General features: G+C 40.3%; 1 protein-coding gene across 10 annotated transcripts in view; it reads left to right on the top strand.

Annotated features, from left to right (window-relative positions):
- FILIP1 (filamin A interacting protein 1) overlaps positions 1 to 20,292 on the top strand; it is a 109,031-nt gene that overhangs the window by 22,985 nt on the left and 65,754 nt on the right. For 8 of the 10 annotated variants that reach the window (XR_010606042.1, XM_065632812.1, XM_065632810.1 and 5 more), the window contains one exon: positions 5,705 to 5,845. The exons of the other annotated variants lie outside the window; for them this stretch is intronic. The gene's annotated coding sequence lies outside the window, so the exon portion shown is untranslated. The remainder of the gene's footprint in view (positions 1 to 5,704; positions 5,846 to 20,292) is intronic. 10 annotated transcript variants of the gene reach the window in all.

Raw genomic sequence — 20,292 nt, 5'->3', positions numbered from 1 at the left:
ATACCAGAAATAACAGTTGAACTTCAGCTGCAAAGGTTTAAATCATGGATAAAATATTTCATAAAATTTGTAATAAACATTAAACAGTGCTAGAGGACAAGTAGAACTAATTATCAATAATCTTAGGAATTCCACTGATGGAGAACTGAATGCAAAAGATGTTTATTTTTTAATACATTTGGGTTCTATTGAATTTATTGTCATTGTGGGAGAGAAAGTTATTTAAGATATGCCACTACCATGAACAAATACACTCATTAGGCTAAACTATATGGTTGGGGGTTTTTATTTGTTTTGTTTTGTTTTTCAATAGCTTGAAGTATATGAAGTTTGCTGGCATATCTTGTTCTGAAGGATGTGTAGTTGAAGGTTACAGAATTTGTGTGATAGAATCAACTTTATACAGGGACCCAGGACTGGAAAGGATCGAATGGGTCATCAAATCGGTTGTCCTAATATTGCAGGAATCCCATGTTATAATCCCCTTCATAAACATATCAAGTTCCACTGTGAGCACAGTTAAGATTTTTGCTGCTGTTACTCCAACAGGAAAATTGTTCCCAAATCTCATTGTTCCAAATGAGAACCTGTTTCTGGTTTCTAGTACAGATTAAATTCTGGCCAATCTGTGCCGATGGGTTCCCTTGCCAACATTGTAATTCAGTTTAAATGGCTCTCCCATCTCCCTGATGTTTGCCTTCATGATATATTTATAGACAGCAACGGGATCCCTTAACAGCCTTCATTTTGCTAAGCTAAAGAAGCCAAGCTCTTCATTCTGTCTTCTCATATGATAGGTTCTCTATTCCCCTGGTCATCCTAGAAGTCCATCTTTGTACCTGAACAAGTCTGAGGTAATGTGCTACAAATGACAAAGTACAACAGTCTTCTATAATAGCATAATAAAAGAAACCATAGCAAACAGAGTAATAATTTCAGGCTTTCAAGGATGTGCTGTGCCAAATGTTTAGGAGGTTGAGTAAAGGTTTTGTAATCTTCTAAGGGTATCTTTAGTAGAAAGAATGGGGCCTTTTTCTAAGTTGTTGATTGAAATAGCAGTATGAAAGGTTTTAGGGCTTTAATCGAAAGCTGGGAAATTGATGAAAATTATTATTTGGTTGAGACTTTCAGCCAGCATAGTATGCAGTTGATTAGATTTGTTACAGTGATCGCTGAAGAAATGACTCTGTCATTTTGAAAGTTTGTTTGACAATAATGACTAAGAAAACTCCTGTGAACGCTGTATAGTATGTTATGAATCTTTCCTGGACAAGCCACAGTTGCATTCACACGTCGTTGTTAAAAAATTTTAATGGCAGAGTTCAGGAGGCTGGTTCCCTGGAGTTAGTTACCTCTGCAGAGCACTCCTATCAGTGTGAGCCACTGGAAAGCAGAAGAGAATGTGGGACAGCTGATCCAACCACCTCCCAGGACCACAGAGAAAAGGATATCTGGTCAAACCCAGTATCCCCTGGTCTCTTGTGCCATAGCTTCTTGGAAAACTCTAGGAAACTCCTGAAACCTACCTGTTAGGACTGTGACAGCAACCTTTTTTTTTTTCTCTTTTACTTACAATCCTTACTGAGTCAATATTTTAATCAAGTTTCAAGAGCAGCTTCATACAGAAGCTTTTTCCCAGTCATGCTGAGCCTGCTACCCCAGTGCTTGGGGCCACGATCACTGGAGTGTAGGATGCCTCTCAGTGTGGAGGAGAGACATTGTTGGTTTTGGGGGTGGTATTTGTTTTTCTAGAATCCTTTTCTCAGGAATAAACACACTGATTTCTCCTTTTAGCTTTTCTCTGTCCTGTAACACACGCAAAAAAAAGCTTTTGTAGTACGCTGCTGGAAAAGAGAAGCACAAATTTAAGCTGATACATGCACATACAAAGATCAATTAAAATTAAAAGCTTTTAAAATATGAGCAATTTCTTAAGCAAGAGCAAAGGGGAATTCCAGCCTTGACTACAAGCTATTAAATACACAATTAAGGAAATACATGTCAGGGCACTGCATGGGTGGCTGCTCCTGGGGGCTGGGAGCAGGGGAATCCCCAAGGGGACCAGTGGTCTGGGGACAGCCCCAGCCCTGGTCACCAGGCACTTCCCTAGGGATGGGATGAGGATGGGTCAAGGCTGGGATGGGCTGTGGGCCCATGAGTGGGCGCAGCTTGGTGGGACCCGTGGCCAGGAAGGGCAGGGCTGTGGGGAGCTGGAAATCGGCCCTGCTGTGGTGACAATGGGCAAGAGCTAATGGCTGACGTGGGGTCCTGGGTCCTCAGGGCCCTGACAATAATGGAACTGTAATACTAATGAACATTTCTGACGATGGCAGTCATCAACAAATAGTTGATTTGATAGTGGAAGCTGTAGCATGCTGCCTGCCCCCACTGTGGCCTGTGGGCCATGGGAAGTAGGTGCCCCTTCACACATCCCAAAGCCTTCTCCAGGGATGCTGGTGGAGCACAGGGTGCTTGCGAAAATCAGCTTCAGTTTGAGTCCTATTCTGACTAGCTGTGCATAGCCCAGCTTTCACAGTACCTCACCAGACTGTCCATCCAGAAGGACTTTCCTTTTGTGGTACCATCTCCAGAGTGACAGCTGGGGCTTGGAGCTACAAGGGATTGAAAAGCAACTTCAAAAGCTCTTTGCTTTCCCTGGGCATTGCTTTGAGGGTTCTTGGAATTGTGGATTGTGAGTCAATGGGAAGATGGAGACTTTCATCAAAGCTGTCGTTAGGGTATCTTAGCCAACCTGCCAAAGAAAACTTCAGCTTTCTTTCTCCTAAGTTTAGCTCCATGATACGTGGTGCATCAGGGAAAAAAGGGGATATATATGTGAATGAAGAAAGCCGAGAAGCTTTCTCCAAAACAAATCTATAAAGAATCAATAGCCTTGTATTACTGCACTGAGAGTGAGAAACAAAAATTATTCTCTTTAGTGCATGTGATTAAAACTCTCAACAGTTGGCATGGGAAAAAACAGCCCAAGAGTCATCCTGCTGTGCAAAGGGCTGTGATGCTATTGTAGCACTGTTAGGTTAAGGATGCTGTTGAGGCAAAGTCTGCAAGCAAAGCTAATTCTTTCATTAGCCTAACGGGTGGTTAGGAGCATTTTTGATGTACCTGTGTGATGGCTGTGAGTGAAATAAAAGCTTTATTCAAATAAGCGGCAAAATTCCATGGGCTTTTCAGTACAAACACAATGCTGTATAATGGAGAATATTTTAATTAAATACAGTGATATTCATTCTGGCTGATTCTTTAGCTCACCATATTTACTGTGGCATCACTTAGTTAAGATGAAGAATAAGACATGTTGCACATAAATATTATTTGAAGATATTTTAACGTCTAATGAAGAAAATGGTTTTCTGGAGTAGTGTAAAACAGCAACCTTGTCCTGCTGCTTGGTAAAACATCAAAGGATCTAAATTACTCCAGTCCTAACTCTGTTCCAGGATGTCTCCTATTGGGAAGATTTAGATGTAGTTACTACACTTGTAAGATGACTTTAAAACAATATATACTTTTTTTAAACCATGTTTCCTGTGAACAGGGTATCTGCAACTCATGAACAACATCACTTTTGTTTTGCATTCAGTACGTTAGATTTTAATGTCATTTAGACTGATTAAAACTCAGAGCAACTTCTTTAAACTCAGAAGTCAAGGCAGATGAGGCTAGAACTTGACCCATTAAGCCTTAGTCCACTGTTTTTGTAATCTTAATAATTAATATGAGCTGATTGACAGAAAACTATTCTTTGTTTCTTATATTTTGTGAATTGCATTGAAAAATGAGCTTTTCATTGCAGAAATATGGCTTATTTTCTTTTATTAGGTCTAGATAGTTGCATATTAACTTTTAAAGACAACAGTTTTGATCCCTCCTCTGTTCAAATTAATGAGGAAACTGTCACCGACTTTTTTGAAGGACCAACTTTTTGTAGGGCAAAGAATTAACGTCTGTAAACCCCATGTGCCTCATACAAATTATCTCTACTTTGCTTCTTGTAAACTGTCATGCCAGATGTGATTCAGAGCTTGTGGGTATAACAGGGTGATAACTTGAATTCTTGCACTTGTAGGAAATGCTTTCCGCTATTAATAAATAAATAAATAAATGAATAATTGCTCCATTTTCTTCTAGAACTAGCTCTTCAAGACCCAAGTTTCCTAAACAAATTTTCAAGAAAATCAAAGTATTTATCAATAAAATATTTTTTCCCATAAAGCAAAATTTTACTTAATGTGTTTGCAGGAGTTTAACCGTGATTACAGCTTGGTTAAGTTTTCATTATTGTATCTGTCCTTGTGTTGCTCATAATCCAATAAATCTTGTTCTTTCAATTCAGAGCAAGGACCAAAACAAATCTTCAAATACAAAGCTGGTATTTACTATTTTGCAAGAATTCATATACAGTTTGTTAAGAAATAATGGGGAAATGTGCCATACACCGTTCTAAGTGTTATTAACTTAGACATCATAGTAGTTCTGCTTTATTCCTTAGATGGTAATGTCCATAGTATGACTACATTGTTACTAGGAGAACTATATAAATTATTTCAATGTCAGTCTGCAGAGTTGAGCAAAATTGTTGCTGTTTTCTTTAAAAAGATCACAGCTTTCCAGAACACCATGTTCTCCTTGCCCAAGTGTTCTGCCAAAGAAAGGCCACCATGGTCTGACAGCCCTCAGAAGCTCTCTGATACCACAGTCCTGCTGCTGAGCCTGCCTGGATACGTAACTGCTCAGATCCACTGGCTCTGATCTTTCTATGCCAGCTGTCTCTGAAGTGGGCTTGACCTACCAAACTTTGCTTATACCACGACCATGGTGCACAGTTGAGAATGTCGAGGCAGAATTCAGGGAATCCACTAGGTGGATTCAAATTCTGTTTGTTTTTGCAAACTAATCAAGTGCATGAATGAGATTTTATCAACTCTGCTCCCCACATGCCCTGCAACATCCTCAGCTTTCCAGTAGCAACGCCCCCAGTTCCCTCCATGTCTGCTATACCTCCATGGTATTTGTAGTTGTCACCATGTGCCCAGTCTTCTTTCATTTGTTTTGTGGGTCTGCAGTTCTTGCGGTGCTGCAGATTGCCCAGCCAAGGGAACTGCGCATTCTCACTGAGCAGCTAGAAGTCTGCAGGCTGCGTGCAGTGTGACTGAGGGGTGGGCTAAGCTGGACATGTTACTTCTTTGTTGTCATTTCATCGTTTCATTTCACTGCATTGCATTGAACACATTCTGCAGAACTAGTCTACTCGATGAGGAATCCAGCGCATTACCTACCAGCGTTTTCCTTCTCTAATTACAGCTGCTGTTGTTTGCATGGAGGGGGTTACTTGGTGTTGATGCTAAATTAAAGCAGAAAGCTGTGACTTGTGGTACCAGCTCTTAGGAGGCAGCAGGAGCATGAGGTTTTACCACCTGGGTCAATATACTGCATCATACCTGCAAACATATTGCCTGGTGTATTCTGGATACTTCAGGTCGCTGTGCTCTGTCATGGTTTTGGAGATACATGGATAAAGTCAATGGGAATCTCTAAATTAAAAAATATAAGTATTTTCAAGCCAGTTTAACTCTAAAAGTCTGTGTTTTCTGTCAGGCCTGCCGGCTAGCAGGCAGAACAAGCAGAACATGCTACTTCTCGCTTTGTTCTCATGTGCCTCCCCTGAGCCTTATCTTTTCTCTAGGGAGCAGCAGGGACCCCAGGCAGCCTGAGGTGGGAGCAGCAGGGTGATGGCAGAGGGACACCTCCATCCTCGACTCCCTCCTCCCCTCTCCGGACCTAGATTCTAGTGAAGCCCCTGCTCTGGAAGCATCCCTCGACACAGGTATTACTCCACACCACGGGCTGTCCAGCTGACACGCAGGAACTCCCAGGTTGAGCTGTGCTCCTAAATGTATAGCATTCAGGAGATGCTGTTGCAATGGCATGGCCAGAAAGGAACACTTGAGCTTCCTGCAAATGTCAGCTGCAGGAGGTGACCAAAATTGTCCAAGTCATTTCTGGTCTTTCAAAGGGTCGTCTGAATTGCAAAGCCATCAAAGCCCTTAGGGACTGTTGAGGATTACCAAGGATACCCTGAATGTATATTATTTTCCCTGATTCTTTTTAGCATTGAGTTAATAATAAGCATCCCGAGTTAACGAGTTAGTGTTACAAGGAACTCTTCAGCAGGTACTACTGACTTTTATGACCATACTGGGTGTCTCATGATATTTGTCTGTGATTTTTGCCTGTCTTTTAAAAGCCCCATTGCTAGTAAGACATTGGTTATACAGTAATCTTTATTTCCAGTTTAAAAATGCCTCATGGTGCTGGAACATACTTTGAAATTGTAAACCCAAGTCAAAAACTGGAAGGCAATCACCAACTGATTTTATAAAAATTTCAGAAGTTTAAGCCCAATATCATATCATATTTTAAATGTCTGCCTCATTTGGAAAGCTCAGGGTTGTTTATATTCATTATGGCCCCAGAAGATCTATCTCAACAGTCAGAAAACAACTCTATTTGTAGTTAAGGACTGCAAACACAATCTTCCTGGAACCGAAAGTTGTACATTGTGCAATTTTTATGACTTGTATAGCTTTTCTATTTTTAGTTGGTTGAAACCTGCAATACATCATATAATCTTCTTTAAATTGTCATCCATAATGCTAATTTCCATTAACAGCATAAATAAGTTATTTTCTTTCTTAAATTTGTATAGTTACTATTTTGCCTATCAATGTTACAAAATGAAAACTTTATTTTCCTCTAATACAAATTGATGTGAGTACAAGCTACTAATGATGTGTTTCTAGTTATGGAATTTTTAAACCAAATTAAAACAAAACAAACCCAAAAACATATAGTATTTTATTTTGTATTTTAAAATATGCATGTGTTATGAAGTCCAACAGCTGTTCCATTACTTCAACAAAACATTTATTTAATCCTCCACCTTTATAGGCGTTTGGAAAAGTTTCTCCGAGGTTTGGGAAAGCCTAATAAAATTGTGCTTTTCAGCTTTTTTGCGGATAGATACAATGGAAAGAACAATTAAGGGGTTTTTTCCTCCCTAGAAATGCATCTTCAAGGTATAAGAGATCAGTCAGTGACAAATATTTGTACAGAACTCTCCAGCCTTGCTCTTGCTTGCTGAAGTAGAGATAATGTCATGTATTTGGCAACCTGCAGAAGTCGTTTGCGCAACAGCACTTCATGGCCTGGCTGAGCAGAGGGCAGGGGAGCAAAGCCTGCTGCTGGCACACCAGCTCCTGATGTCTGTGCCATAATGCTAAGTGCTATGTTCTGACAATGTTTTTATTTTCTAGGCTTTCCTATTCCTCTAATTATAATCCCTTGTCTTTGACACATATGCTTATTTCAGCAAGCCCAAGTTTTGTGGAATACTTGGAGTTTGCTGCTTTCCACGGGGTATGGCCAGATGATTTCTAGTGCCTGGAAGGCCGGTGCTACAACCGAGCCAGGCCACCACGCTGACATGTGCTGCCAAGCATTTTTCCATGCAGACTTTTGGTTTTTCTTGATGCCAAAAAGTAATAACATTTGTATCAGTAAGTACAATTATAAACAGGATTTTTTTGCAAGCATGACAGCTACCTTAGGTCAAGCATGTGGCAAACTCCCAGCTGTACAGAGATTTTCTAAATATGGCCATTTCATACAAGGTCAGTTTTGCAGTCATAGAATCAACTGGCAAACTGCTGACTGATTTTTTAAATCAGTATTTATTTATGCTGTTTGTTTGACATACACTCAATGATGTTGTATAGCATGAATTTGAAAGATATAGTAGGATACCATGTTTTAAATTAACTTTGATTAAATGAGTTAAAGAACTTAAGAGGGAGGCAAATACTTTTTGGGGGGTTTGACTGAGCTAAATAATTTATCTAGGACAATGACATACAAATCTCAGAGCACGGTGCTATTAAAAGGAAATCCAAAAGTGTAACTGAATAGAAATGAATACAAATCGACATTTAATTTAGTTTCCTAGATGATAAATATTTTAATAATAAACAATTGTATGTATTCCTCAAATTACATTTACTTTAGCAGAGTCTTTCAGGTTTAAAGATGTAAAATTTTCTTAGTAATTGTGTAAGGAAATATTTATTCAATGTGAGGAGTATGTGCTGACTTTTCTGAAAGCCTTGTGAAGTATTCTCAATATATATACAGCGAAGGATCAGCTGGCTAGTCTGAGCTTGCTTTTTCTGGACAGCTGTGCTTACCAGTCAGCTACTGGGTGCTCTGGAGAGCTGCCCTTTAACTTTCAGCTGGGCAGGTCTGAAAAAAATCTTTCACCTCTGAAATTCCTGCAGCATGCATATGGACAAACACAGATAAGGAAAAGTTCTTATCCATGGGCTATGCAATGAATATTAAGAGGAAAGAGGTGGTACTTGAAGCTCATTTAGATGTTGTCACTAGGGATAGAAACCCAAGTGAGGTTTATTCTCACTGGGAGTAAAACAGCATGTGAAATGAGCACATGAGAATACTTCGTTACATCTTGTTTCTTAAGATAACTAAATATAGCACCTTAATATGACAAGAGATCAATTTGCATCCTCACAGGAAGAAAACTGGTTAATGTCCCCTTTCCCAGCCCACAGGTGAGAAGCTAAAATGCAATAACAATACCATTTTGAGCAATTCAGACGTAGTAGGAAAGATTAGGATTTTGACCGTAACCAGTGTTTACACCAAGGAAAGCAGCTGCCAGGGCAGCGTGGGGTCCAACTCGCTCTCTGTGGAGCCAAAATGTGTTGGAGCTGCCAACAGCGACCACGGCAGGTCCTTGCCAAGGCCATGGGTCCACCTCACGTGCATAGGAGAAGCAGCCCCAAGTAATTTCTCAGTCACCTAGACTTCCTTGAAGGCAGCAGAAAGATACTTAAGGAAACAAAAACGCAATGCTGAGACATTACTTAACTGCTGGGTCAGACAGTTTTTCACTAAATAAAACTATACTGTAATTTCTCTATTTATATGCTGCTTTCTTACCTGTTTTCTTACCTCATTTACCAATCGTATACCACCTGTAGATGCCTCCCTGTTTTTTTTTTTTTTTTTGAATGTTGACCTACCTTTTTGGGATTATTATGAAAAGTCAAATCAGTCTTTTGAATTTGGATTGAGTGACTCAGTGATGCCTTAATATTTAGAGGCACCCACTAATTCTCTTCAGCAGCACTGAACCCCACATTCCTTTTCTGTCATCCACCTCTTCATAGGAAATAGGAACTTGATTTTTTTTTTTTCAGATTTACCTTATTTATTAAATATCAATCTCTAGTGTCACTTGCTATAACTAGAAGAAATCTAACACAGATCCATTGTTTATTGCTGCTTCTTAAATTACTTGTTTTGGGCAATAATTGCCAAATTCTCTCCACTTTTCCTCCCAAGAAAGAGAGTTCAGCACAAGGACTTGTGGCTGGAGAGTCAAACGAACTCATTTCCCAGTTAGGTAGCTCAGTAGGTGTAAGCTTTTGACTCTTTTCAGTACTATTTAGAAATATTGGATTGTCTGCTGCTCTCAGCCAGACATGCCCCTGTGGCAGCTGTTTGTGTACTTGTGCCTTGTAGAAAATCCATCCCAGCAGCACAAGCTACTTAAGTTTGCGACTTTGTCAACACAACCTTCCCAGGGTTGGTTATAGCAGGGGCTGTGAGGGCTGGGCACAGTCCCACAGCCTCTGTCATGTCCTAACCGTTGCCACCAAATGTGACACTGTCAAGTGCTGGCAACAAGGTGCCAAATACTTGCTATTACCTCCTCACCCAACAGCAAAATCAGCCTTCGTGATCATGCATTTATGCATCCAGCACCAGTTTATCAGTGAGCTTACTGATGTGCCCAAGTTAGGGCCAAAACGTCTTCAGAGAGGTGAGTGGTGGCTCAGAGGGGCAAAACTGAGATGTCCCAGCACTTCCCACAGGGGCAGGATGCAGTGGTGGCCTCCAGCCACGTCCTCTCACAGGGGAGGCTGGACAAACACCACCCGCCCTCTGCCCAGCACCTTTTTTCGCAGAAAGAAAATAAGGAGATGCCTTCCCTGATAGACAGGAGCCATGATAGGCTTCAACAGTGGTCACTGGAGCTGCATGACTGATGACAAGGACAGGCCTGAAGGCTTAACATAGCCTCAGGGAGCTCAGGCTCCATTTCAAAGACACTGCAAATTACAGATGAAACCTAAACTTCTAGCTCACTCACATAAGTGACATACTTAAAGCTGAATGGTGTGAATTTGTGCCAGTGCAGATGATTTTATCTTCATTTAGACTTGTAAAACACCCACTCCATTTGTAGAAACTCTTTTTAATGTTTCCATAGCTCTGAACTGAAATTACTTTCTAAGAAAGGCAGCTAAGAAGTTTTTACTCTAGCCTAGCAGAAAAAAAAATGTTAACCTTTTTTAAGAAGTTAGGTAAAGTAGGGTGTTTGGCTAGTTGCAACAAGACAAACACAATTCACTTAGATTTTCTGCCTGTTGAAATCTAATTTTAAGAAGTTGCAGACAGTAAAGCAGCTTGAATCTGGCAGCAGGTAATTTTAGTTATGTTAATGTGAGACCAAGCCCATGCAGAGATATTTTTTTGCTTCTTCCTTTCCTTTTCTTCCTCTTCTCAAAGGAGACATGCTGTGCTTTGAGCTTAGCCTGACTTTTTTTGCTCTCAACCAAAAAGGCACATGAAGATTTGAACAGATTAATATTGACAGACTGTTCGAAAAAAGATCGAAACCAGCTCAACCTGTAGATGCAGGATAACTCTTTAACTTCATTTGTTTCAAGAGGAGAAATTGTCTAGGGATTTTGAAACCAAGACATTAGAAGAGGCACGTAAATATGGTTTCTGTAAAAGAAAGCTATTAAAGGCCATTTTCTATGCCCAGGTGATGTATCTGCAGGTTTTTGTGTTGCTCCCTGTCAGCATGAGACATTGGTATTATTTAAATCAGTTAGGCTGACATTTACTTCATTACTTTTTTTTTGCCACAAGTTCTGAAGTCAGTGGAAAGCTTACAGGATAATTGGGAAATAATGACGGTCGCTGGGCTGGCACTGCCAGGAATGAAGTAAGACTCTCCTTTCCTTTCACCTCTTCACAAACAGTAATGACAAGTGAAGGCTGGGGCTTTAAGCAATGCAAGGGCCACTCTGGAGCCTCACGATGCTTGTCCTCTTATCAGTGACATGAAGCAGAAGAGCTCGAAGTTTGTACCACTAAGCCCAGCAAAAGGCAGGAGAAGTCTGGTGTGAATCGAGGGTGTTGCGTAACCTCTCTCTGCTTCTGCTGCCCTGTCTCTTCCTGACCCCTGTGCCGAACTACTCTGTCTCCAGACCATCTTTTGGTAGAGACTTCAAAATACACCTCTAGAATAAGCAATATACTTCTGCTTGCCTTGATCTATCTTACTTGAAAAAATACGGATTCTTTTCTGTTTTCCCACCACCCTCTGCTTATATTCTCTCTGCAAACTGTATTTATGGTGAGTTGCACTTTCCCTTTACACGGCTGATTAGTTTTCCATTTCCTTTATTTGTAAAGGAGCAGTCTGTGGAAAGGAAAAGCTGTAAATTAAACAGTGTTAGGGCATGAGCACAGACGCTGCAAGGTGAACTTCTGTACTTGTATTAAACCGTCGGAGTGGTCCCTGGCACACTTTTGGCCAGGCCACTTAACACCCTCCTGAACCATTTGAGAGCACGTTTCAGGAGTCAGCACGGGGTAGGAGCAATTCCCAGTGGGCGGCGTGGATGCAGCCAGCATGTTATGGATGCTAAGAGGGCTTAAGAGCCTGAAGGATTTTCCAGGACAGCTGGCCTCACAGTCAGAGAGCAGTCCTGGACATGGTTAATCTCCAGCGTGCATGTAGCCAGAGAATTTATTTTCTTTTTTTCTCTTCCCAATGGGAAAAATATTATTGTAAAACCACCAAAACTGATAGTGAGACTCAAGGGCAGGTTCAGTATTAGACACTATTTTTAACTGTTTTAAAATCAGTTAAACTTCACAGAGGAGGAAACTTTTGGGCAGTGGAAGGCAGCCCAGTCTAACAGAGGGAGTTAAATTCACCTCTCAAAAAACGACCAGACATTCACGTGCAAGCTGGTACTCTGTGTCTATCAACAACTGAAACTTCCTACAAAGGAGTCACTGAGAGAGATTTGGAACTTGCTCCCTGCTTTGGTTGACAGCTGAAATTTGAGATGCTGCAGATGTTTTTTTACTCTGTTGTCTTTTTGAGACAATATTTGTGGAAGACACAGGTCCTCTGTAGAATATTTTTCCCTTTGCTGTAAAATCTGCAAGAGTATCTACATCATGATCATTTTTTGTTATTTTTATAAAATGAAAGAAGGATGAATTAGTCAAATGTAAAATGTAGCTATGGTTGTTTACCGGTTTTAGCAAAATCAGAGCTGTGCAAATCATGGCTACCAAAAAGAATACAGGATTTATGATTCACGTCTAGTCAGCAACAGACAGCAAAACACTTCCCTCAACCCAAAGCTTGAAGTTTGCTTTTGGGACATTTAGCTTTTTGTCTTGTCTCACACTTGTTAAAATGAAATTAATTCTGAAATAAAAAATAATTTTCAAGTGAAAAGTTGAGATATACTTTGTAGAAAACTAATAAGAATTAGTTTCCTCATTTCTTAACTGCATTCCCTATTTGGCCTGTGGTTCATTCCCAGGTTAAAGTACAATTGCAAAGATGACAGAATGACTTTACTTTCCATGCTGGTTCCCTCAGTGATATATCACTTTTAGGTTTTTTTTTTTTGGTTATTGTAAGGGCAGGAACAAGGGACTCAGAGGCAAAAGCTGTGATGATTATCAGCCTGCTCCTCTCTATTGCTGTTCTCAGCATTTTCCTGCCACCTCGGAAGCAGAAAATGCATTATTATAGGAGCACTGGTCTTTAGAAACTACTTACAAGAGATACTGTGTGGTTCATAAGTCCACGGTATATTTGATCTTGCAGGTTATCAGCTTGGTTCTCTGCTGTCAACAAAAATAAATGACTAATGCCTACCTAACACTAAAGATTACCCATCTGCAGGAGTCAAAAATCTTTGGTAGGCCAACTAATCTGTATCACCTCTCTCACCATTTTCCAGACACGTTCTGGCTGTCAGGTGATAAATGTTTTGTGGGTTTGGACTGAAACTATTGGTGACCTTGCTAGCTTCATCTTCATGTGGAGCTCACGGTTTGCTTTCCAATTGAAATGGCATAACTCAAAAAGGCAGAAAGCTGTAAAACCCTATGTGAAGAGTCACGATAGGGCACAGTGCTCATCCAGCCCTCAAGGGGTGGTTGTGTCCTGAGACAGGCTCCATCAACTGGGTGCAAGGCACACAGCCCCAAGAAGCCGGGGAATTTCTTTCATCCAAGGATCCACGTTCTAATCCACGTTCAAGGATCCATTTCCTTCATCCAAGCATCCTTTCATCCAAGGATCCACATTCAAATCCATAGTAGTCCTGGGCACAGAACACTCCAGTGGGCTGGTGACAGGCTGGGAAGAGGGATGAGTAGGAACCAAGTTACTCCCATGTCTCCCAGCTCAGCTGAAACGTGCTGGAAAGGCTGCACCGCAGGCAGTTAACAGAGTTGCCACCTACCTTGCTCCTGGCTGGTCCCTTCCAGCCACATAGTCACTCCAGAGAATAAATATCTAAACTCTCGTCAGACCTAGTGGCGTGTTTGTCTAGTGGTGTCAGCTACTTGAGCTGTCTCTTCTCTATGACTCCTGTTTGTGCTTTCTGGCAGCTGAGAGCCACAGTAATCAAAACACGGGTAGAGTGATATATAAAAGTTTATTTTTTTGACTGAATGATGATCTAATAGCTTATCATTCCTCACGGCTCATGCATCCAAGATGTTTTTCCAGATGAAGCCTGGGAAACATGAATCTTTGTGAAACAAGTCTATGTTACTCCTTAGTTGTTCAGCATGCATTACTCAAGTAAAAGTATTCCAGCTGAAACCACAAGTTTTCCTGAAAATGACAAAATTAATGGAATTATACCAGCATAAACTCTGTTCTTTGTAAATCTGTGCCATAATTTAGCCAGTGAAGAGTTTATCTTGGAATTAAGAAAATGATCTTAAAGTGGTATAAATCTGCCTTAGTGATGACTGCGTTTCCTCTTTTAGTTTTGTGAAATCCTTTTCTGGTTTCATGTGGATAATACTTATCCAGAATGGCAACTGGATAGGGAATTTTCAGAGATATTCTTCTTTTCTTCTTGAAAAGGCATTTACAGTTATCCCTCTCTTTTCTTTTTTTCAAGCAAAGGAACTATTGTTGATATAACCCTTGGTGAATATAAACCATGTGCTACTATGCTCCACTGTTACAAGAATCATTTTTAGAAGCTATAAACCAAATCTTTGATAAAGCAAAAAGGCTTTGCTGATTCTCATGCTGTACCTCAACAAGTGTGTCTGCTATAACTTTGCTGCTTTTCTACACTATTTGCAAGCAGCAAAAAAAGAGAAGTTCTGTTCACCAAAATAGATTAGGGAATAATGAGTAGCAATGACTTGATAGAAGTAAATAATCTGTGTCCTGAATCTAAAACGGTGACTGAATTTTTGTCAGATACCCAAAATAGGGACAAATTATCCTTCTTTCTCATAATTGAAAAGACTCAGGTTTCTTCCACCAAAGAGACTTCATGTATGGTATGACAAAATGAGGCAGACACCGTGACATCCATCTGACACGGGGCAATATCTCCTTCCTGCACAGGCTCCTCCGAGCAATGCCATGGCCTCTCTCCCTTGCTCAAGCGCAGGCAGCAGGTCAGAAGGAACAAAGACCTTTCCTTGTTTGCTCTTGCAGATAAGTCATGATGCATATGAGGGCAAGAGATTGGGGGAGGGTTAGAGAACACAATGAATTAGTGCCCTAGGCGTGAATGTTTAGAAATTCAGGAAACTCCAGAATTGCCTAAGGTAGATATTTGTTCTGTTCTTCATTGTATTAGTCATTTGCTTTAGCACCCTCCTCTGACCAGCATGACTGAAACAAACACTGGAGTCATCTGCAAAAAGCAAAACCAAGAATGAGGTCTGCGTTCCCTTGGCACGGTGTTGTTCAGCTATCGCACAGTCTGGAGTCTGATACATGTCTGCTTCATGCAGCATCCAAGTCCAACTGGGCATCATTGCTCAGCACATGCCCCTGCACAGTGCAGCCATCAGTTCTTACCTGGTCCTATGACAACCCCTTGGTAGTGTGATTCCTTTTTATTCAAGTCAGACAGAACAATAATAACAAACATTTGCAGAGTCCAGGAGAAAAGCCTGGAATAACTTATGATAAGGAATAACTAATAATAAAACTAATAATTTTAATCAGTCTCTGAGTTGGTGTGAACACTTACATCTCTACCTGTTTGTCCTGTGAAAGCCACACCACTGAGGACATATAGCTTTAGTTCTGGCTATCCGGATCCCTGGGGCTAAAGCCATCCATGTCATTTGGGGTGGTTCTTGCTGAGAACTCCTAAAACAACAAGGTCAATTTGGTGTCCCTATCTTCCTCTCTTCCTGACTTCTGAGAAGGTGTCATCTTTTTTGTTTGTTTGTTTGTTTTGTTGGTATCTACTTCTTACAGATACACGCTGATACTATTTTAAAAGTTTTACAGCTCTCCTCCTTATTTATGGGGTGTTGCAGATCTGATGGAGGTTTTGCATGATGTGGTCTTCATTTTGAGTAGATTTTAACTTCTTTTTCACTCCTGATGCTATACATTGATTGATAATCACTGGGCAGAGATTTTGCTTGCCTGGTGCCTGATTTCTCAGCAATTTCCCCTGTGTATCAGGCCCTTCTGCACAATGTTTTGCTCCACTCAAAATACCTGTGCAGGAGAGCCTCTGAAAGATACAGTTCTCCATCACGCAGTTCCCAAATTCACAGCTGAGAAACAATTCCCGTTTTGACTCACTAATAACCCATTTGCACCAACCCTACAAGACATTGTTAGCCTGTCAGAAGCCCAGCACTTTCATGTGATATCTCAGTCAGTTAGATCTGCAACTGAACTCCAGACTACAAATTTATAGCCAAAGGCAACAACCATATCATGGGTATAAATCAACTTGTGTGTGTGTGTTTGTGTGTGTATTATAACTTTTTTTTTTTTTTAAAAAAGGGAAAGCACTATGGAGCCAAAAGCAGAATATCCAATTAGCAAGAGGGACTACATGTTAAGTTCAAAGAACCCTTTTGAGTTATCTGATTCTAATAGTAATGGAGACTAATCTAACCTGTCATTTCAAGAGCTATAGGGAGAACAAATTGTCATCAATGGGGGAAGGGTTTGGAACAGCATGCAGCCTGTCCTCTCCTGACATCCTACTCAGCAAATTCCTCACAAATTTCCTCCTGATGTCAGTAAAACTAACATAAAGGTTATTTCATAAAATCTTGTGTGGATTGCTAACTTTTGAAAACCTAAGGACTCATGCCCAGAACAACAATACAGACTCAAGTAAATAATCATAGCATTTGTCCTTTGTGCTTAAAGTTTAACAAATGAGTGAAACAGAGGAGAGGCTGAAGAGTTCCCCTGCCAAGTACCAATGCTGTGAGCACATATTGAAATGAGTAGCCAATAAATGTCGAAATCAAGGTGACTGATCATATAAAGACTTCTTGTTTGACTGGAGACTGTTAGGAAAGGTTTCCAGTTTAATACACAGTATGATGAGGGGTGGAAAAAATCCCAGTAGAGTTAAATATTAAATACTAAACTTATTATAAATCATACTAGCTATTTCTTCAGGGAACACAATCTCTTCAGCAGATCAGGAATGCTGTAAGATATAGAGACATGATAAGTGCAGACGGCAGGAGGGCATTTGTTACCAGTGTTAGACTGGCAGTGTCCCCAGAATCAGTTCTGGAACCCTGATGAAAAACCAGATAGGCAAAGTTTTGGGATTTTGTTATTTGTGTCCTGAAATAATGTCATGCAACTGGTCAGAAACTTTTCTTCTTTATCATGATGCCATCAGAAATACAGACAGATGTCCAAAATGATAACACCAAGCACTCCTTTCCAGCACACAGTATTTCAGCCAAGATCACTGGTATGTTCTGCCTACTTCACGCTGCTCTAATTAAAACTCAGTCATCCTTACAGCTGCTTTGTGTTCCTAGAGCACTGCACAACAGCTGGATCATGCCATTCATTTTGGCCCTTAAACTCCTTGAAAATTACTGTGTGAATATCAAAACTTTGGCCCTTTCTGTCACCATTCAAGCTTGAGCTCACCTGCATCTCTGGCTTCAGCACGCAACAACTTTGTGTTTGGATAACATGTTGGAAAATTATCAACATCTGAAGACAGAGTAGGTGTCAGTGTTACCCTGATTTTGGCAGGCTTTTACACAAAGAAAGGCTGTTAGGGCCAGTGTCCCCAAGAGTGACAGACTGTCATACTTACTGTAAGACTTGCTTCAAAATAAATCTTTAAATTTTTTAAAGGCCACGTTCTAGAAATTTTTTAAAAGGCCAAGTTTGTTTTCCTTTAGTGGCAATCATATTCTAATTAGCTAGTTGATATAAAACTCCAGATCAATTGGTTAAGCTGCTCTGCTGCTGTATTAGTGAATTAAAAAAAAATTTGCATCTGTCCTTTTTGGACCTATATTTGTTTATACCAAGTAAAAGCACACTTTAAATACGCATTGATTGTTTCTCTGTTAGCATGGTTACAAACCTATAGTCTTTACATGGCTTCATGAGTTGTCATCTCAGCTCCCACAGGGACAGATGGATCAAAGTTATGTCTTGAGTTATGATGCGACAGGGTGACACACCACATTTTGTGAAGTCTGACATATCCAGCTAAGTGCATCTGGTTGATTATGCAATGCTTGAGGTGGATGATGTGTTTCAACTAGTCATGGGTTAAATGTAAAATTAATTGTGCAGCTTCAGATCTAACAGTTGAGTCATCTTACTAAGGAGAAATCACTAACGCAGCGTGTTACTAAGCAGAATACACTGTAATGTAATAATCTGTTTTCCCCTGGAAAACATATGTAAGACAGACTTGCAATATTTATTCTTAAAACATGTAGGATGTTCTAGAGCCATGAAGCCATTCACTGTGAGCCATGAAAAATAGGTTTGGTTTAGAGATGAAAGTGGCTGGAGGCTGTGACCCACAGGGACTCAGAAGGAAACACTCAGAAAATAGAGACAGATTGGATCCCAAGTGCTCTCTCCTGAGAGGAAGCATGGTTGGAAAGTTTAAAACCCATTAATGTTAAACAAATTGGAAAGCCCTATCTGAGAGGAAACATAGTACAATGTTTATTTTTCCATTACAAACCTGAGACCTAAAAGATTTCCTGAGGTTCTTAGGTATTGTTCATGCTTATAATGGAGATCTGTTTTTAGAAAGCATAATTCACGTGTTTAATCCAAATTGTTTGATGAAAAACATACTGCATAAGCATTCAGGAAGTTAAAGGCCATTGTATACCTGTGTCACATATTGTTTGGATGGGAGCAGACCTACAATGCAAGGAATCTCACCGTGAAACTCTCTCACTCAAAAACATTGGGTCTAATTCTCTCCCCGCTTATGCTGCTGGATGAATTCCATTGAATTAATGAAATTAAGACGTGAGTAACCAATGGTAGTAAAAAGACAATCTTCCTGCTGAGCGTGAAACTACCAGAATGCAAGGCCAATGTGAGCAAAAGATTTATAACACTGGCCTGAGTCAAGCAAGTAGCAAGCTGTAGCAGGCCCAGCGTAACATTAGCCAAGCTGATTAGTCCGTGTATTTTAGGTTTTGCCCCATCACTAGTGAACTGCTGCTCTATGATCCTTATCAGAAAAGTGTGTGATGTTAACGATGTTGAGAAGCAGAGATGAATTTAAGTGAGAGCAAAGATTTAGAAGCAGTGAAATATTATTCATTAGATCTATTGATATAAAAACTGGGCAAGTTTCAGACATACAGACTCTTCTTCAGCATTCTTCAATCCATTCAAATTGTAGTTGACCTAAAGCAGGATATTTCTCTGTGCAGATCTTGCTTTCTAGTATTCTTAGTTTATCTTGGATAAACTGGGTTTAAGTAAAAAATTAAGGTACCAGAGTATATGACAATACACAAAAGTAAATTGGAGTAAGGCAACACAAACTCCTGATGGTGTTTCTTGTCTTTTATATAAGCCATTTCAAGTAAGATGAAGATTATCTAATTTTTAGGAGCCTGGCTTGCTTTTTAGATCTGAATTTGGCCCCGTACCAAGCCTAAATTCACTATTGCCTTTGTATTGCATATGACAAATATCTTGATTACAAAAAACAATCAAAATCTTCTACAGTTAAACGCTGAAAATAATTACAAACATAACTACTTCAACCTCACACAGGAAGGTGACAGGATAGCAAGGTGACAGGATTGCAATATGGGCACATGTATGTACATATCTGAGTATCCTATGCACATCTGTTTAATAACGATAAGTAATGAAATGCACACTGATGAACCCCTCTTGTCTTCTGTGCCATTACTAGCCAGTACCATAGGACTAGACCTTACATAGTAACTGGGATTTTAAGGGCTAGCAAGGGCCAAGGGGGAAGAAAGGAGAGAGATGTTGATAGAAGACAACAGGCAGGCATATTAAGCTAATTTTAGTTGAATGTGTTTTGTGGATGGCAACTTGAAAAGGGCTCATGGGTGAGAAAGAGAACAGTGAAAAGATTTGAAGATAAGTGCAAGTGTTTTAATTTTATATTGCCGAATGGCAGCAGAGGGGATCAGAGTGAACTATTGTTTGATGAGGATGATGGAGAGAAAGGATGATTTTCACAGCTATACTTTGTGTGACACCAAGGCTATGTTACTTGTAAACTAAGCAGTCCCAAGGCCCTTATTCTGTCCCTGGGGTCAAACAGCAGAATCCAGCCATGCTTGTATTACTAAACTCTTCCAGAACAGGGTGGCTCATCTGGACCTAGCCTAGACTGATTCCTGAACTGTGCCCAGGAACTGATTGGGAGAGTGGTAGTTTGCCTGGACCAGAAGTGTGCCAAGGAGCGTGCTAAAGTTTAGCAACACAGCAGGTCAAGTGCCAGAGCTCAGGAACATCTGCTGTCACTGTCTAACTTCCTAGGATAGATATAGTCTAAGAGTGCTATGTGGGTGCTTAAGAGAACAGAGATGTGAGCATACAGTAACCATGACCTGACA

This window comes from Caloenas nicobarica, chromosome 3, assembly GCF_036013445.1.
Source record: "Caloenas nicobarica isolate bCalNic1 chromosome 3, bCalNic1.hap1, whole genome shotgun sequence".
Lineage (NCBI taxonomy): Eukaryota > Metazoa > Chordata > Aves > Columbiformes > Columbidae > Caloenas > Caloenas nicobarica.
Note: the sequence above shows the minus strand (reverse complement) of the source record. Positions and strands in the feature narration are given on the sequence as shown.